Raw genomic sequence first — 19,183 nt, 5'->3', positions numbered from 1 at the left:
TACAAGAGCAATTCTCTTGTTCTTTATAAAGCAAACAAATAAGGATGAAGGAATCTGTAATTGCAAAGAATACATAATTTGAGTAGATATTGTGTGAAGAAAAAATAAGTAGCTTTGTTCTCTTTATAAACGAACAAAACACTGAGGGGGAAAAAAAGAATTACTGGCAGGCTGGCAGCTTATGGAGAGATAAGCATTTCACTTTTCCAGGTTAGAGCTTCTGTAATAGGGAAGAACAAATCTGACTCAATATTAGATCTGTTTCTTTTTCTTTGACTTTTGTTTTCTATTGTTTTTGTTACAAGTTAAGAATGTTTCCTATAGCCTGAAATCCACTGGATAGCCCATTCCAAAGACTCTGACCTTTAAAGGTATAACATTTTTACATTCCTACAGAGATAAAAAGTTGCAGAAGAGAGGAAAACATTTGTCTTGTTGGACATTTACAGTAACATCTTGATCTGATCTTCATGGACAGCTGCACTAACTAAGGATTCTGACACCAAGAATTTTGCAACAACAGGAGTTCCCACTGTAGTGCAACAGAAAAGAATCTGACTAGTAACCATGAGGTTGTGGGTTCCATCCTGGCCTTGCTCAGTGGGTTAAGGATCTGGTGTTGCCCTGAGCTGTGGTTTAGGCTGCAGATGCAGCTTGGATCCAGAGTCACTGTTGCTATGGCTATGGTGTAGGCCAGCAGCTGTAGCCCTGATTTGACTCCTAGCTCGGAAACCTCCATGCACTGCAAGTGCAGCCCTAAAAAGCCAAAAAAAAAAAAAAAAAAAAAAAATGCAACAACAAACCACACTCCCCTTTTAATATAATAGAAGTCTGAATTCCAAATTGGGTAAGATGGTTCTTTGGTGCACTGGTACACTATCTTCTAGGTCTCCTAGTTTTCTGAGTAAAGTCAATATTCCTTGCCACAACTCATCTCTCGATTTACTGGCCCGTTGTACAGGGAACAATTATAAGTTTGGAGTTGGTGACATTTTCAATAGCTATTTCTTAGCTATTTCCTAGGTAAAAGGACAACTAGGTGACAGTTCTTCATAGGCCATCTACAATACCATCACCTGGGGCTCTGTTAACATGGAGGTCCTGCACCACTCCAGATGGCAGGGCTGGTAGGAGAAATAGTAAGCATTTTGTGAGCACAGGGTAATAAACGTAGGATAAAATACACAGGACTGAGAATTTAGATAGAGCACACATTATACTTAATATTAAATGCTAACTGAATGAATTCAAATGTTATTTAGGTAGCAATGCTGAGATTTGAAAAGCTAGAAATTCAGTCATCCTAGTGGTATAAATATTATTTGACAGTTTTGATGTACATTTTTCTAATAAGCAATGATGTTGAGCATCTTTTCATGTGCTTATTAGCTATTTGTATTATCCTGCAGAAATGTCTATTCAGAGTCTCTGTCCATCTGAACTGTATTATCTTTGTAGTATTAAGTCTTAAGAGTTCTTTATACATTCTGGATTCAAGCACCTAATGAGATTTCCAATTTGCAAATATAGTAGTTTATTTAAAGGTAAGAAATGTGTCTGAGAACAAATGGATAAATCACCTAGAATAGTGACCTGTGGTCAATTAAAACTTGGGTTAAGGTTGTGAAGTTTTGGGGGGAGAATTAGAGAAAAAAAAATCCACAGCAATGCTTAACATTCTAGAATAAATACAAGTATGAGAATTCAGTCATAAGTGCGGGTGGGGTGGTATTTTCTTTCTAAGACCTACACTACACAAACTCTACACTGTTGATGCCAGAGCTCTCGCCAACTCTTACATTTCAGAAATACGCTTTATTAAAGAGACTAGAAAATTTTACCAGATACTGGAGGTAAGTAATTCTTTCTACACATAGTGTTGCAATTTGAAAATCTTAAATATCAATTCCCAAGGCCATTTCCTTCCTCATGTAACATTTTGTTTTCTCAGTTCTGAAGAAATATATTGGTCTTCTGAGGCAGTTTATTTCTGGCTTCCCTCTTTTGATGATGCCACTGAGTTTGACCTCTATTTTTATGAGAGGATTTGACGGGGACAGTTGAAGTTAGAGGAATCTTACACTGGCATTTAGATGTAATTAAAGAATGTCTCCTTCACAAAGTAGTGCCAGTTTAATGTAAGCCTTGGAGAATGCCTAGGCCACAAGAATTATTATGTTACTATTATACTTTAAGTATGTTGAAATTTGACCTTAATTATTTTTCAGGTGGTTGAAACATTTTTTTCCATAAATTTAGAATAAAAATGAATAAAATATATTTCATATCTTAGCAAAGTCTCAGTCTTGACAATGAATCTCTGCAGTCCCATTTCAATGAAGTATTCCCACAGACACATTATAGGACTGAGGAATATCAGACAAAATGTACCCCAGAGGCTAAAGACAATTGGCAGCAAACACAGATTTCAGAAGTCAGATATTCAGCAACTTTGAGATGGCCCATCTTTACACAACATTTTGTTTTCTGCAATTCACCAACCTTAATGGGTTTCTGCAAACAGCTATGTCATCAAGAGAAGTACCGGGTTGGCTGAAGATGCAATCACCTATATCTTTGGCCATACCTCACTGTATATGCTATGATTAGTTTTGTGTTTTTCTAACCGTATTCACAGGTACAGCCACAATGTTGAGAATTATAGTCACTCCATACAAAAATTTTGAATGATTATTTTATATTATGTATTTTCTAATAATTTAGTCTGCATAAAGTTACTATCATGACTATTATTATCATCCTCATCTTAAAGATGAGAATATTGAGGCACAGAAAGTTAAATTTAATTGGCCTAAGATCACAGAAAGATTAAAAAAAAAATTGGCAAGATAACATCTTATATTTGAACCCCAGAGCCCACTATTTGAACTACTAGAATAAATCAAACTCTCTAAAATGCATTATTTCCTAAACCAAGGGTCAAATCCATTTAATTGTATTTACTCCAGGACTAATAATTCAACTACAGTGAAAATACTAAAGAGAAATGTAACCTAAATATTTTAACCATGGGTAAGTAGGGGTAGTCAACATCATTTGACAAAATTCATGTAGTATCTACTCTTTCACAGTTGGAGCTACAGTTATAGCCCGGATTGAGACAGACCCAGACCAGAAATAAGCCCTCAGTGGGTAGAGGGGTCAACTTGTGGATCAGGAGGGCAAGAAATAAAGAAAAAAATAATGATTTAACTTCAGTGCCATAAAGAAAATAAAACAATTGAAAGAGAATGAATGAGTGGAGTGGCTGATTTAAACAGTGTGTTGGAAAGGTCTCTTTGAAAAAGTGACATCTGATTTGAGACCTTGTGTCCACCCTATCATACCATATGAACTGGAATTTAAGCCTTGGAGGAAATCTCAGGTCATTTAGCCAGCCTCTCCTTGAAAACCAGTTAAGAGTGACCTTTGGATTATAAATGAAATATCTTTAAAAATTAAAATATATTTTTCTATGAAAGCATCCGATTATCATGTAAACAGTTAAACAATATCTATATGCATTCCTGAGAATAAAAAAAAGATAAAAATTAATATTAGCACCCACTGTCATCCTTCCTCTACTCTACTTTTTCTTTTCCCCATCACATTGTAATATACCAGGTAATTTACACTTTATTATCTTTAATTTTATGGACTGAATTTTACTTTAGAATATAAGTTTCAAAAGTATATAGGAAGTGGTCTGCTTTATTCAGTTTAGCCATCAGTGGTGTTTGCTTTGTTTTGCTTTCCTAGACCAATCCAGGATTGGAACAGCTCATCTCTTAAGTTATTTTCAGCCTTATTTATCTATAATTTGACTCAAGATCTAACTTTGGACACTATAAAAATCCTACACTAAGTAAATATTTTCTTATTAACTTTTTGCATTAAAAGAGATTATTTTACATTCCAAGAATCTATAAAAATTGTGCAGACGGGTGAGTTTTATGTTTTTATTACTATGTTTCCTCTTTGGGACTGGAGCATGCCTATGGTAACTCAGCCTTCAAAGAGCAAGTTTAATTTGGCTAAATGTAAAATAAACTCTGAGAGTCTCTTCTGTGTTTGTGTTTATATCCACATGTGCAAAACCTTTCCTACACTACACAAAGTGTGTTTCTATAAAAAGAAATAAACATTTTCAGAGAATCTCTAAACAGTTTAAATGTGGGAATCTTGGTTTATATGGTGAATATATAGTTTAAGAAGTAGTCTATGTAAACTGTCCAGATCTTGACTTCAAGACCATTCACCAGAAAGGGAATATTTATTTTAAAATCATGAAATTTTCTACTAACATGTGATATTCAAAATGTATTCATTTAAAAATAACAGAGGTTCTTAAGTAAAAGAAAAGACTAAAGTAAAAGGTACTAAGCCCCTGAACTATAAAGTACAGTTTAGAAGTAGAAAATGATGTCTCAAATTCATCTCATGCCTTTCAGCAAATGTACTTTTTCCTTCTCTTTCTTTTTACTGATTAGAATTAAATGACTTTTGTGGAGAATTTTGTACAACACTAAAAGGTATAAAGAAGGAAAAGATTCTAGCTCACAGAAGCTACAGACGTAAATCTCATTATCTTCATGAACATCTTCAGTGGTTTATGTAATTTGATGGTGTCAGGAAGGTAGGCAGGTGCCAAGCATGTATTATCTTGCAGACTAGTGCCTAAGATTTGGAACTGTATCTTGAGAATGATATGGATGTAAGTGTATGAGTTTGAAGTTGCTGTTGTAGTTTAGCAGAGAGATGACACTGCCCTATAGCAACAGAACTATCTTATACATCCACATCTTTCTACAATCTATGCTCTGTACACAAAGGTATGGAACATCAATGTTCAACATAGTTTATCAAAAGCTACACAAATCAGAGAATAAATATGAATTCAATAATGCTATCATATCTTGATCTTTCTAGAATCCAATCTGGTCTCCCTGGTTCCATTCTTAACTTATTTTCATTAGGGGTAATTATGAGTGTTTCTTTTACAACACAAATGGTGTCATGGAATTACCTTGTTCAAAATCCTCCTGTGACTTCCTATGATATTTAAAATGTTTTTACAACTGAATCTATATCCCCTAATAAGAACACTTGGTTCAGAATAAGAATTTTATAAGTATTTAAAGAGTTTTGTTTTAAGTGTGAATTAATGAATTCAGGTGAACAACACAGATTGGGAGTTAGTATCATTCTATTTGAGACTTAAAAATTGTGATAAGAGAAAGAAAGCAAGAAAGCAAGAAAGCAAGAAAGCAAGAAAGAAAGAAAGAAAGAAAGAAAGAAAGAAAAAGAAAGAAAGGAAGAATGAAGGGAAGGAGGGAGGAAAAAGAGAAAGAAGAAGGAAAGAAAGAGAAGAGAGAAGAAAAGAGAGAGAAAGAGAGAAAGAAAGGGATTTGTGTGTTTCAGCCAATATCTGAAGATATTGCATATCCCCTAGTTTCTTCAGGAAGGTAGAAGCCTAACTTTGAATAATGCCAATCACAAACCCAGATGGCCTAGAGACATGTTCCAAACCCTCTTTCCTGCTTGTTGTAAATTTCCACTTCCTTGATTGATCTCAATAACCCCACCCATCCTCATCCTCCCTCTCTCTATTCCTTCATTCTGTGGTGTGTGTAATTTATGTGTTTCAACAGCAAAGGGAAAATTATTTAGTCATATTTAGTCATAATAGGAAATGAGATAGTTTTTAATTATTAAAAAAACCCAGCAAACAAAAGACAATTCCAGACATCTCTGCACAAATTTGAGTTCAATTTACACTGGACTCTTTTTCTTACTGCAATAATCATTATTGATTAAAATCTATCTATACCACTTTAACTTACAACTGGCTTTGTCTTTGACAGTAAACAGAATGATGTATCTTTATTTGTTCATTTCCTGATGCACAACTGCACTTAAAAGACAGAATTTAACTCAAGGGAACAAGACGCTACTAGCAGAAGTGGGAGCATCAAAAACAGGCCAGTAGGAGAAACACTCTCTTAGGCATATCATATAGGCACCACTTACAGCTGACTTCACCCAGTGGTATCTAGTAGTTCATGAAGAGAGCAGGGTTTCTCTGCCAAGACTGTCTCCAATCTAACATAATGCCTCGCAGTTTAAAGTTGCTGAAAAATCCCAGCTCAAGTGTGTAACTGCAGTGCACACAGAGGAACTGTACAAACATAGATATCATTAAGTGACAGGAGTTGTCATCAGGGCACTTTAGACTTAATTCACTCTTTAGGTTGCCACCTCTGCTTCAACCCTAAGCAAAATTTGACTGTTAATTACATGAGCACCTGATTGCAAAAGTCAAAGCAAGTGTGAAACATTATGTCTTAGATGGCTCAGGCTGCCAAGAGAAAATTTCACAGAGTCGGGGAGTTAAACAAAAGAAGTTTATTTTCTGACAGTTCTGAAGGCTGGGGAGTCCAAAATGAAGGCACCAGCTTATTCAATTTCTGATAAGACCTCAGCACAATTCCTGAGACATAGAAAGCATGTGGTAAATGTTAGGTGATGATGATTATGACATGATGAAAATGGAAATGGTGATAATAATAATGATAATGACACCATTTTCTCATAGTTCCCTATGGACTTTTCTAAGCTCTAAGAGTAGAGATTTCTATTTATTAGAGAGCATTATGGTTAAAGTATAATAGTTATGCCAAAAGGAGAAAAAAACCTTTTAAATTCTGCCAAATTTTATCTTTCTGTCACAATTAACCCAAGATAATGAGATCATAAAACTGAAATGACTAATTTCAATGATAGACTTAAAATTGTGAATGCATTTTAAGTAAAACATCAAAAAAAAAAAAAAAAAAAGAAAAGAAAAGTTGGCAAACCACGAAGTCTTAGACTTGCAGTCAGCTCCAGCCTGTGATCTCAAATGGTTAAAATGCATTGTGCTTGACTCACAACAATGACAATTTATGTACTCAGCAACCAAGTTCTTAGTGTGTTGAATCCAGGCAAACAATTATATTTTATGAGCTTGTACTTTAAAAAATTCTGATTACACAATTTCTATTTTCTAGTGCTGAATTTATTAGGAAGTAATATAAATTCTACTTCAGCAAATGGTAAGTTGAAGAACTTAAGTACATGTCAAAAGCATTCAGTATTTTATAGATAAATGGCAGTTTCCACTAGGTGAGCAAACACAATTGGGACTGGCTATACTGCTGTGCTGAAAAGAAGTCTCAGGCCTCAGAGAAAAAGAATATCGTGGAGATGTCTGCCAGAGGAAGACAGAATCACAACAGGAACCAGGTATGTATGCAGCAGAATTTGATCTGAGACTTGATTTTATTGTAAAATAGTAGCAAGGCTGTGAGGAAGGGGACTATAGTCCTTACCGACCTTTAACTGTTGAAAGCTACTGTATTTACTAAAGATGCAACAATTGTACAAGATCAAAATGACTTACATCACTTCTTTACAAAGGAGAGCCATCATTTATTTCATTAGGACTATTTGGCCTTTTTTTTGACACTAGAAAAATGTCTTTTTAACATTCAAACCCTCAACACTTAAGAGACCTAGCACATAGAATTTATAAAGCATGTTAGAAAAATGAAGGAATGATCGACAGGAATAATTATAATGTAAAGATTATTCAAGGTCACTAGAAAGCTGGTTAGATAGATAATTTCAAGAAATTTAAGTTAGTGTCTGTTTTACTTGAATCATACTGACCTCAGAGAGACAGCAGCGAGTGATGGCTTGGAGCGAGATCGTAATTTTCTGCTCAGGAATTGAACCTGGGCAGCCTGGATGAAAACCAGGAGTATTAGCTTCTAGATTAGCTAGAGGCTAAAAGTAGAATTGCCCTGATTCTTGCCCCCTGATGAAAGCAAGAATGTTTCAAGGAGGCAAAGACTGTGAAAACAGGTATAAAGCTTATTATTAGAGTCACAGTATAACATGTGGGAGAGCACAGAGAGAACCAGTTTATTTAAGTCAGAAGCAAAGAAGTAATACACACCCTAAAGAGAAGTGTGGGTGCAGGCATCCTTCTCAATGAGGAGCAGGACAGAGAAGTGATTTAAATCACTTATAAAGGACAGTTCTTCCAGGTCTTTATTTACCTTTAGCCAATTATCTTATTTTAATTCTCACATGTAATGGACATAGGACTCTCCCCAATATGCGTGCACATCTTTTGACAAAGATAGATTCCAAAGCAAAGGATGCCAGGACGGTATCAGGACTTATTATGGCCTTATGCCCCCTCCCTTTTTCACCCTAGGAGTCTCACCTTGTGTGTGTAATTGAGGAGCTCTCCTTGACCCCAGGAGTGATTGAAGTGGTCATCTTTCTTAGGTAGAAAATGAAACAAGGCCTAAAAGGAAAGACTCTTTCTTATCAACCAGGCCCATGCAACAGATGAGTTCCCAAAGACAAAGATAGCCCCGAGGCTACAGACTACAAGGCTCAACAAAAAGACCCAGGTTTATAAAAAACCAAGCACTACCCTGTGGTGGGGGAGCCAGAGTCTCGCCTGCTCAGAGTTCTGTTGGTCAACAAACTCAGCTTGTCATCTCATTGCTCCAGCCTCTGCCTCCTTCTTCCCTGCTGTTCTAACAATCTTATCTCTCTACTCCAGCTGAGTTTAGCTCCTTCAACTAACTTTTCCCTTGAGGTGTCAAAGAGAAACAATGCCCAGTTTACTCAGCCTAACAAGTCCCAGCTGTTTTCAGCCCAGGGGCCCATCTATCTCCTATCTCAACACCAATTATAAGACTCCGTTAAAAGTAATACTTATGAAGCTATGCCTTGATGCCATCCCCAGATATAGCTGGCTTCCTTCTGTTCCTTGGTCATAGACTGCTTCTCATGCCTGTGGTTTTCACACATCAGTATGAAAGGCAAAAGAGACCAGAAGTGCTTTGATCTTTGATCATTTCGTTTGCCTAAATTCATTACCATAACTCTATTAAGTGAATGAAGAAAAGCTTAGAAAACACCCAGTTTCTAACAAGGCCAAAAACAGTTCCCCAAATAATGTTTTCTTTTTTTTTAAGCTTTTTTTTCTTCTGGGGGGGGAGTGCCATGCCCACGGCATATGGAAATCCCCAGGCTAGGGATCAAACCCATGCCACAGCAGCAACCCAAGCCGCTGCAGTGACAATGCCGGATGCTTAACCTACTGTGCCACAAAGTAATTCCCTACCAAGCTTTTCTTTATTCATCAATAGCATGACAAAATGGAAAGATTAAAATTCAATAACCAATATTAGACTTGAAGTAAAGAGAATGAAGAGAAATATAAGAAAATCTTGGTTTTTAACCAGAAAATAAAATTTTACAAAAAAACAAGATTAGACTGTCAGATTCAGATCTGACCTATCATTTGAACAATGAGCAATACATTATGAATTGAAATAAGGAAAAATTAAATACCTTCAATATAAGCCCTTGAGGTAATGTAAAAAACTCAAAAGTGAGAACTCTAAGTGGATGTTGAAACAACAGCTAAGTTTTAGTCTGAGCATATGGCATCAGATATGTAGCTTTTGATGGAAATGTACTTCGGAGAAAATTCATAAGCTTTTGCAGCTATTTCTGCATTCATGATTATGAGAATTCCCTAAGAGTAAGATTCATGCTTTATGAATACCAAACATCTGTTCTTCAAGAAAAAAAATAAAGGAATGCAAAGGTAAGAATATTTAAGACATAATGGATATTAGAAATGTGATTCATGAAAAAATATAGATTATTAAGTCTTGTGAATTTTTTAAGAAAATTGTACACTCAAAACTTCATGGAATATTCAAGGAAGACTACAGAAGAAGTGGGTTTTATTCTCATATTCATGAAACACAACTTATTAAATTTCTATTGTTTAAGAGGAATTAAACTTGGCCGTGATGTAAAAGCATGAACAAGTAGACCAAGCCCATCCGCACTCTGCCTCAAAAGCACATCACATTTGTTATCATTTGTTCAACATCTATGTTCCTTGTTGTTTATTAACAAGATTTCTTTTCTTCTATATTTATCCACTACACGGTGTACTAAATAGCTATTCATTAACTATTAGTAGCAAAAATTAAAGTCTTCTTTCTCCATTTCTCATAAAAGCAGAGGCCATGTTTCATTCCTTCAACTTTAATTGCATATCTTGCACAACGTCTCACACTAAGAAAGTGCTCAACAAATTCTGTGGACTTGTAAATAATATATTGTAAAGACTTCAAAACTTGTACTTCATCCTACAAATTTTCATTTTTCTCCCCATTTTTCTGTGATGAAGAGTTTGCTTTCATTTCAGATTTCAAACATGTCATTTATGTAATTTCATGAGTAACATAAGTGGTTCCCCTGCTGCATGGTATGGGTGGGTCAGAGCCAGTACAAAAGATTGTGTAGCCAGGTAATCAGGAGACTATTTTACCTGAGAACACATGTGTGGTGCCTACTCTTTTACTCTCATTGCACCTGGTAACTTTGTAGACATACTGGCCAGTCTAGCAATGAGGGATTCCTTGTCTTATGTTTACTCAATTCATGCCACAATCATTCTTCATTAATCATTTTTTGAGCAACAGTTTTCACCCTGGGACTTCAACATAGATTAATTAAATGGTTTTCTACATCTCAGAGATAATTTCAGAACTACTGGCCCAGAGAAGAGAACATCAAGCCCAGTTCCCTGATTGATTTGCTGTGCTGCCTACATCACTGTTGGGAAGGATTCTGAAGCTGAATTTATCCTTCCTTTTTTTTTTTTTTTTTTTTTTTGGTGTGCCCAGAAAATGTAGAAGTTCCCAGGCCAGGATAGAACCTGCACAATAGCAAGCAGCAATGCAAGCCACTGCAGTGACAATGCCAGATACTAAACCTGCTGTACCACAGTATAACTCTCTTTTTTTTTTTTTCTGAAGCCATATTTACTCTTGGAAGCAAAGAGAATTGGAAGAGGTTATGCCAACGATTGAATGAAGAAGAGGATATTTGAAATTTGTGTACCAGTATTTTACATAAAATCACTTCAGTTTTATGCTAGGCTAAGAATGTCTCTAAATGCAATATCATTTACTTAAAAGTACATCGGTTTTCTTTAAAAATGAATTTCCAAAAATGTACTGTTGCAGTCAATGTTCAGCCCCTGATGTTTTATGTTAACAGTAAAAGCGAGAGATCTGAATCAACTCAGATCATAGCGAATGAACATGTATGTGAGCTAGAGTTATAGACCACTCTTTACTTTGCTCCAGTTAATCTATGTTCATCACATATGTTATTTTCAAATCTTGACAAGATAGTAGAAAAAATAAAAACTAAGTCTGCCTCTCCCCATAGTAGGCACACATAGTTGGCAACTGATATACTTAATGTGGGAAAGAGTTTGACATTCTGAATCTCTTTTATTTCTTTTGTATTAAAAAAATAGGCCCCTGCTTATTATATACATTTCTTCTTCACAAGTAATAATCCCAGGGTTATCTAAAATTAATAACCGAACTGCTCCCTTCAAGCCTTTTAGGCAAGCTGTTCTTTTTACCAGGAAACCCTCCTACCCATTTTGTTTCCTGACTCATTCCTTTTTGTTCTTTGGGGCTCAGTTCACACATTTCTTCCTCCAGAAAAACTATTACCCCTGAACTTAACATATTTTCTCTCTGCAATCCCATAACATGCTCTTCCTACTTCTGCCTACACATTAATTGCTGACATATTTTCTGCTAATCCAGCAAACTATAAGCTCCTCTGAGTAGTTAACCATGTTTTACTAAAATTTGCATCTCATGTCTTCATTCACAACTAGAGAGACATTTTTTTCCATATATATATATATATTATACAATGTTTTCAATACTGTTTCTAATTCTACTTACAAATGCATACATTAAAAGTACAGAAGCCAAAATGTCCACACATTGAGTTCTGTTCTAATGAGGGATAAGAGGAGCTGCAATTTGAATGGAAATCCCTGATTGCCTTTGCTTCCACTCCTTTACCGCATCTTCTGACAAGATCTATGTTTGCTGTGGGGTGATGTGTCACTTCTCTGAGCATCTTCTCTTCATGGGATGTGTATCTAGGCACCACTGAGGAAACCGAGCCAAAGCTTATGATGTTGGTATTGAACATGATGTAATGCTTTACTGTTACCTGAAATTCAAGGCTTCATCTGATTCACTTCCCTGATATGAAAGTCTCTGATGACTGTAAAAATCTCCTAGGGCATTGTGTGTTGGGACCACACTATTAGAATAAAAATACCCTCCATTATTCAGTGGAACACTTATTTCCTCAGTGATGATTTTTCTAGGTGCTGTCTTAAGAATCAGGGGGCACAGATGCTAGTCCAATTTGAACTCAAAAAAAGTCACTAGCCAGGAGTTCCCTTGTGGCTCAGTGGTTAATGAACCTGACCAGGATCCATGAGGATGTGGGTTCCATCCCTGGCCTCACTCGGTGGGTTAATAATCCAGTATTGCCATGAGCTGTGGTGTAGGTTGCAGGAATGACTCGGATCCCACATGGCTGTGGCATGGTGTAGGCCAGCAGCTGCAGCTCCAATTCAACCCCTAGACTGGGAACTTCCATATGCCACAGGTGCAGCCCTAAAAAGAAAAAGAAATGTCACTAGCTCCCATTTATCTGTAAAATGATTAAGACTGGGAATGATTTCAATGTCTTTTACAGGTGTTGAGTTTTTATGATTGTTTTCCATTTATGGATCATTTTATTCTAACTCACCTATAATAGGGCATGATACACAGCTGATGCTTGCATGAATTCATATTGATTGCAAAGCATGTTCATATGCCTAATATCATAGATATTTTTAACAATCCTCTGAAGTAAGCAGGGAAATACTGAATTTTCTATTTTACAGTTGAGAAAACTTGCACATGGATTCAAGGTTAAAAAGCAAAATCTGGCTACAAGTCCCATGCTCTTCTTCCTTAGAACAAATTATTTTGGTCCACTCTAACGATTCAAACATAAACTTTTACAAAAATTATAGAACTTGGGTATAGAAAAAATACAGGATTTTGAGTCCATTCCAACATGAGTTTACAAAGCATTTTTAATTAAAAATTGTTTACTAGAAGAATATATGAATGAGTCACTTGCAATCTTTTATATAGAGAGAAAAGTAGCAATGTGTCCTAAAGTATAAGATCCAGAACACATGGTATAAATCATATAGATCTTAAATATGACTCCCTTATATAGAAGTCAAGGGAAATTAATAATCAATACCCAACTAAGTAATTAAAACTGAGTTAATAAGTGGACAATAAGATGCCATATTAAACAAAAACAATAATTATATTCCCACATCCATTTTCTTATAGACAATTTAACCATTACCATCAGAGATACCTGGAAATTTTCTATTGGACTGCAGACCCTCACTCTATGTTTTCAAATTGTGGTAAGGTTAAGTAGAAACATTTTTTTTTTTTTTGCTTTGTTTCAACCCTAGAGTGGTCTTAGTGTGTACAGTCTAATGAACATAATTTAGTTCCGGATGATTAAAGATAATGAGGGGTTGTTAAGTGAATGTAACTGTCTTAGATGTAGCCTGTCTAGTATGATTACTTTTAATTAGAGAAGACATGGTGAAGGTATATTTATTACAGAAAATATATGTAAATTTTATTAAAAATAAAGTCTTATTTTCATTATTATTAGTTTTATGTACAATACTTATAATACAGATATTTCACTAAGAATTTAAATTTTAGTGATAAACATCACTGCAGTTTCCTACTATTATATAACGAATCAGCCCCAAACTTAAACATAAGATAATAAGAATAATTGTATTATTATCTCCCATTTAATTAGGTTAAGGAAAGGAATTCTCATTCAAGGTTTCTTACGCAGTGGCTCTCAGATGGGAGCTAGACTTACGCTTGAAGTTAGCAGAGTATCTACACATGGTCTCTGCACATGGCCTGTGTGGCTGAGATCAGAGTCTACATTCCAAGAGAGAGAAAATATCAACTGCCAGAATCCTAAATCTTGGGCTTCAAAGCTGATAGTGCCACGTATCAACCCCACCACATCCCACTGTTCTAGCAAGGACAACCTAAGTTCAAGAGGAGACAGAGAATACACTTCCCAGTGAAATAAAAATGTCACTGAATACAAAATGATCATATTTTGAAACTGCCAGAGTTGGTCCTCTGGCCATAGATTATTTACAAATCAATCACATGCAAAAAGCTCTCACCCACTTAGATTTTCTATACCAAAGTAACATGTCCTTATGGAATCAGATTCCAGTCTCAAACAGCAGTCCTACTATAGACACTATTATCTATCCAGATGGGCTCTTTGGGTGTGGTACCTAGGACAGACATTTCTGAGTGCCCTCCCTCTCAGTTTGAAAAATTCCTGACTACAGAGACAAGATTTTGTCCCATGTAGAACCAACAAACGATGCAAGAAAAAGCATAGACTATCTTTCATTCAAAATAAAGGGACAAAACAGGATGCACATAGCAGTCACTGGTCAACAGATATTTTGAAACACCTCTAGGCACCTGTGATTAGTACCTAGTCTCACTCTGTGGCTTTGGCTCTGCCCTCTCGGCTATTGGCTCTATCTTCTAGTTCAGCTTCTTTTTTTCATTGGAAATTACCAGTTTTACTGCTCAGTAGTTTCCTAATAGCTTTTCCTATAAACCTTTTAATTGTATTAGATTAAGGGCCCAAAGGCCTCTTTTCATTTTTTGTGGTCTCTATACATTTAGTACAAGCTGGTGGTACTTCTATCAGCACTTAACAACTTTTAACAATTTTGTACTATTTCTATGAAATCTAATTTGGGTTTAGTGGATTACTCAAAGTCACAACCACAATCTTAGAAAAAAAAACTATTTTTTTAAGATTAATCTTTCCCTACCTTGGTTTCTCTATGACATTGCTGTGGAACAACATATTTATGATTTTTAGAAGCTTTAGAGTGGATCTGTTTGGCATACAAAATCTTAGAGGACTCTTATCTAAGTGGTTCTATGAATGATTGCCTAAGATTTTTGTGACAGCTTTTTTTAAAAACATCATAATAGTCTACTCATGGATGTAGCCTATGGTCTCAAGCCCTTCCACTCTCAGAAGATACTGGGAATGAGAAACTTTAATTTTTGTACCCAGCGTGTCTTTGCTTCATTTTATTTAAGAGCGCATTCCTTAGCACATCTTTCTTTTCTAACATTGTATCACATAAAACAGGAGGACACCAGATGGTACTTTCAATCATGTCACATTTCTTTAGCTAGATCACCAAGTCCATTAGGAATATTTCCTATTTTCCACATTACTCCATAGGACAGTATTGTCAAATTCCTGCCACTATATAACAAGGATCCCATTTCCTCCAGCTTTGTACCGTTTTCTACTCTTTAAGATCAAGGTCCTGTAGGTTTTCAGTACCTCTTTCATTGATACCCCTTTAGACTTTTCCACCATCCTTGAGGTGCTTCTGAATTCTACTTGCCACCTGGTCCTAAAGCTTCTGCCAACATATTTTTGGTTGTTATTATAGTAGCACAAAATTCTAGGTACTAAAATCAGTCTGTTACTTGCTGCATCACAAATCACACCAAATATTGAACCTATTGGGATCCAGCCAGAGTCCTGGAAGAAATCCCATAGTTTGGAAGAAACCCCATTATGTGGAAGAAACCTAATGCCTTCTCTGTAATCAGGGATCAATGAGTCTGGCCTGTGCAGTAAGCACCATCTCTGCCTCTTGTTTATAGACATTAGAAGTCCACAAGTTCAAGCCTTCTCTTCCCTGATGGATTCACGCTCCCTTAAGGCACAAAAGACCTAAGCTTACTAACCCTAAGACTGTGGGAGACAGGGATAAAAAATTTCTGGTCTAAGCCTTGCATTTCTGGTCTGAGATATGCTGATATCTTGCTTTCATTACGAGCCTCAAGGCTCACAGGAGTAGGTCCTTGCTAGTAAAGAAATAGCATGGGGAAATGGGTGTTCAAAATTCTCAGCTTTGTGTATCCTAACCAAATGTCTTCATTCCATTTCTCAGGATCCCTCTCTAGCTTGCCAGTGTCATTACTTTAGTATAAGGGTCAGCAAATTTTTCCTGTAAAGGGCCAGATCATACATATTTTAGGCTTATGAGCAATTTCTATTGCAACTGCTCACCTGTGCCATTAAAAAGCACCAATTGATACTATGCAAATGAATGGGGATGGTTGGGTTCCAATAAAACTAAACCTTTTTTTTTTTCTTTTTTTTAACCAAAGCTGGTGGTTAGCCAGTTTGGTCAGTAGTTTGTCTACTTTCGCTTTAGTGTAATGGATGTGTTAGGCTGAGCATTTAATCAATGCTGTAATCTAAAAACTTATATTCAGTTCTTGGGAATGAGTTTCATCCATATCTACTATTGGAGATAAAGTACTTCTAAAAATTACAATAGGGACCTTCCATTTTTTCTTTAGTGCTCTTATTTAGGCATTCAAAAGATACTTCTTTGTTCTTTTCTTTGTACTAGACTTCCTACTTTTGTCAGAAACTGCAGCACACTTCAGTTGTTTTTATTTTTATTTTTATTTTTTTTTATTTTTTTATTTTTTTTTTGTCTTTTTGCCATTTCTTTGGGCCGCTCCCGCGGCATACGGAGGTTCCCAGGCTAGGGGTCTAATCGGAGCTGTAGCCACCGGCCTACGCCAGAGCCACAGCAACGAGGGATCCGAGCCGCATCTGCAACCTACACCACAGCTCACGGCAACGCCGGATCCTTAACCCACTGAGCAAGGGCAGGGACCGAACCCGCAACCTCATGGTTCCTAGTCGGATTCGTTAACCACTGCGCCACGACGGGAACTCCTCAGTTGTTTTTAATTATCATTATTAACTATAATAGTAACTATGTGCTACAAACACTTCAATCCTTAAAAATCTTGTCCTCAATTTGTATTCCATTCAGGGCTTCTTATAATTGGTAGGGACCAGTGCAAAGCAGAAATGTAAGTCTCTGATCAAAAACTAAAAAAAGTTTTTTTCTGTCTTCCATGATCTCTCTCACCTGTCAATGGAACTTTTAATTTGCTTTTAAGTATCACATTTGCTCAGGCATGGGGAAAGTCACGGTACAAGTGGAGTCCCTCATAGGTGCCTATGGTCCTGTTCCTGACAGAGTGGCGCTTCATCCCTTCTTGTGTCAGCACCTGGGTCCCCTCTTGGGGCACAGGAGGGCAATAGTCACCGGGCAGAGGTGGGGGAGAAGGTGGCCAAGACCAGTCCCATGAAGGCAGAGAGATGCAGGGGAAAGTAGGACTGTGTGTGAACGGAAGCTCCAAGTCCTTAGCACGTGCTCCATTACCCTATGGGACTTCACTTAGAAATTCTAAGATAAAATTTATTAAGAGTTTCAAGACAGTGATTACAGAGCATTAGACTCTAAGCAAGGGTCCTTTGTGACTGCACATGGAGTTAGTACTGACTATATTCTAATTTTTAATACCACGACAAATGATAATCCAAGTTAACTACGCTTTCACTGGAAACCATGGATTACCATTTTGCTATTTTTTCCTCACAAGTAAGATATCCATGTACTCATTAAATATATGAGCAACCTAGTCCCATATTCCCATTTTCAAGGCCTGTTTCCTGGGATCCTTCATAGTCTAATCATTATCTCAATGAGAGTCCCAGGAGAAAAACAGACCATTCGTTTAAAAGTGATGATTAAATAAATTCAAGGAAAAGACTATTTACAAAGTTGTTGTCCTTGTTAAGGACCCTGAGATCATTTGGACTGGAAAACAGTACTGCTTTCAAATCTGAAGTGTCAAAGGCAGGGAGCTGTTTTCAGCGAGAAAATTCTAGTTGTGAAATAATGAGACAGAAGCTTCAGCTTTTAATAGAGCAACTCATCTACTGCCAACCACACCAGGAAGGAGGAAGTTGGTGGGAAAATTATTTCTACCTCTCCTTCCTTCACTCTTTAATCTCTTCCTGGTGCCACCCCTTTGCCAAACAAAGTATTCCAAATGTCAGAGCTTACAAAGATGACACTTCTGAGGCACAGAACAGTACATGGGTTATAAATTAGAAATAATAGAGCAAACAGAAGATACAGGGCAAGTCAATTTTCATGCATGTGCCTACTGCTGTACACCTAGCAGTGCCCTACACAACCACCAACAAAATAATAATAATAATAATAAATAATAATAGTGTAATTACATGGATTAAGTGTGCTGATTTTTCAGATTTATATAGTCAGGTCAACTGATCCTCAATGATTTTCACACTCTGAAAATTAGAGTTTAAGAAACGCTAACTGGCCCATAATCTCACATGTGTCATCACAGGGTTGATCTAAAGGGTGAACAAGCTTTGGAATCATCTGTCAGGGAAAGTTTTTTGTTATTTCTTTCTTATAAAAATAATAACAACAACAATAATGATGATGATGATAATAGGCAAGTTAGGCACCAAATTGAATTAATTCACAGAAAAAAATTTTTTTTTTTTTTTGGTCTTTTTGCTATTTCTTTGGGCCGCTCCGGCGGCATATGGAGATTCCCAGGCTAGGGGTCAAATCGGAGCTGTAGCCCCTGGCCTACGCCAGAGCCACAGCAACGCAGGATCCGAGCCATGTCTGCAACCTACACCACAGCTCAGGGCAACGCCTGATCATTATTAACCCACTGAGCAAGGGCAGGGACCAAACCCGCAACCTCATGGTTCCTAATCGGATTCGTTAACCACTGAACCACTATGGGAACTCCAATTCACAGAAAATTTTATGGCAGCAATTTGAAATGTATTATCAGAGACAAAGTCTACAGACTTTCATGTCATGTCAGGTTATTTTGATAATTACTTGAAATAGAATAAAGATAAAATATAAGAGATTTGGAGGATAGAGTACCTTAGCAAAAATATTTTACATAATACTAATTTTGACTACTGAGTAGGACAATTTATCATACTCAAACACAATCTCAAGAATGATTGCATAATTTTAATAAGATGAATGTACATCAATTAATTAGTATTTATTCAATATTCACTGAGTGCCCAAAACTATTCTGGTCTGTCTTGAAATACAGGGAAACTGTTATATACTTCTGCTTAAAAGCTGACATACTGACTTTCAAATTATTTAGGAAAACAATTAACTATCAGTCAGAATTCCTGTTTGAAAATAACATAA

The sequence above is a fragment of the Sus scrofa genome, chromosome 2, assembly GCF_054392235.1.
Source record: "Sus scrofa isolate SSC_HxYL_T2T_F1_AM1 chromosome 2, Sscrofa_HxYL_maternal_Yorkshire_Landrace_v2.0, whole genome shotgun sequence".
Taxonomy (NCBI): Eukaryota; Metazoa; Chordata; class Mammalia; order Artiodactyla; family Suidae; genus Sus; species Sus scrofa.
This window is presented reverse-complemented; position numbering follows the sequence as displayed.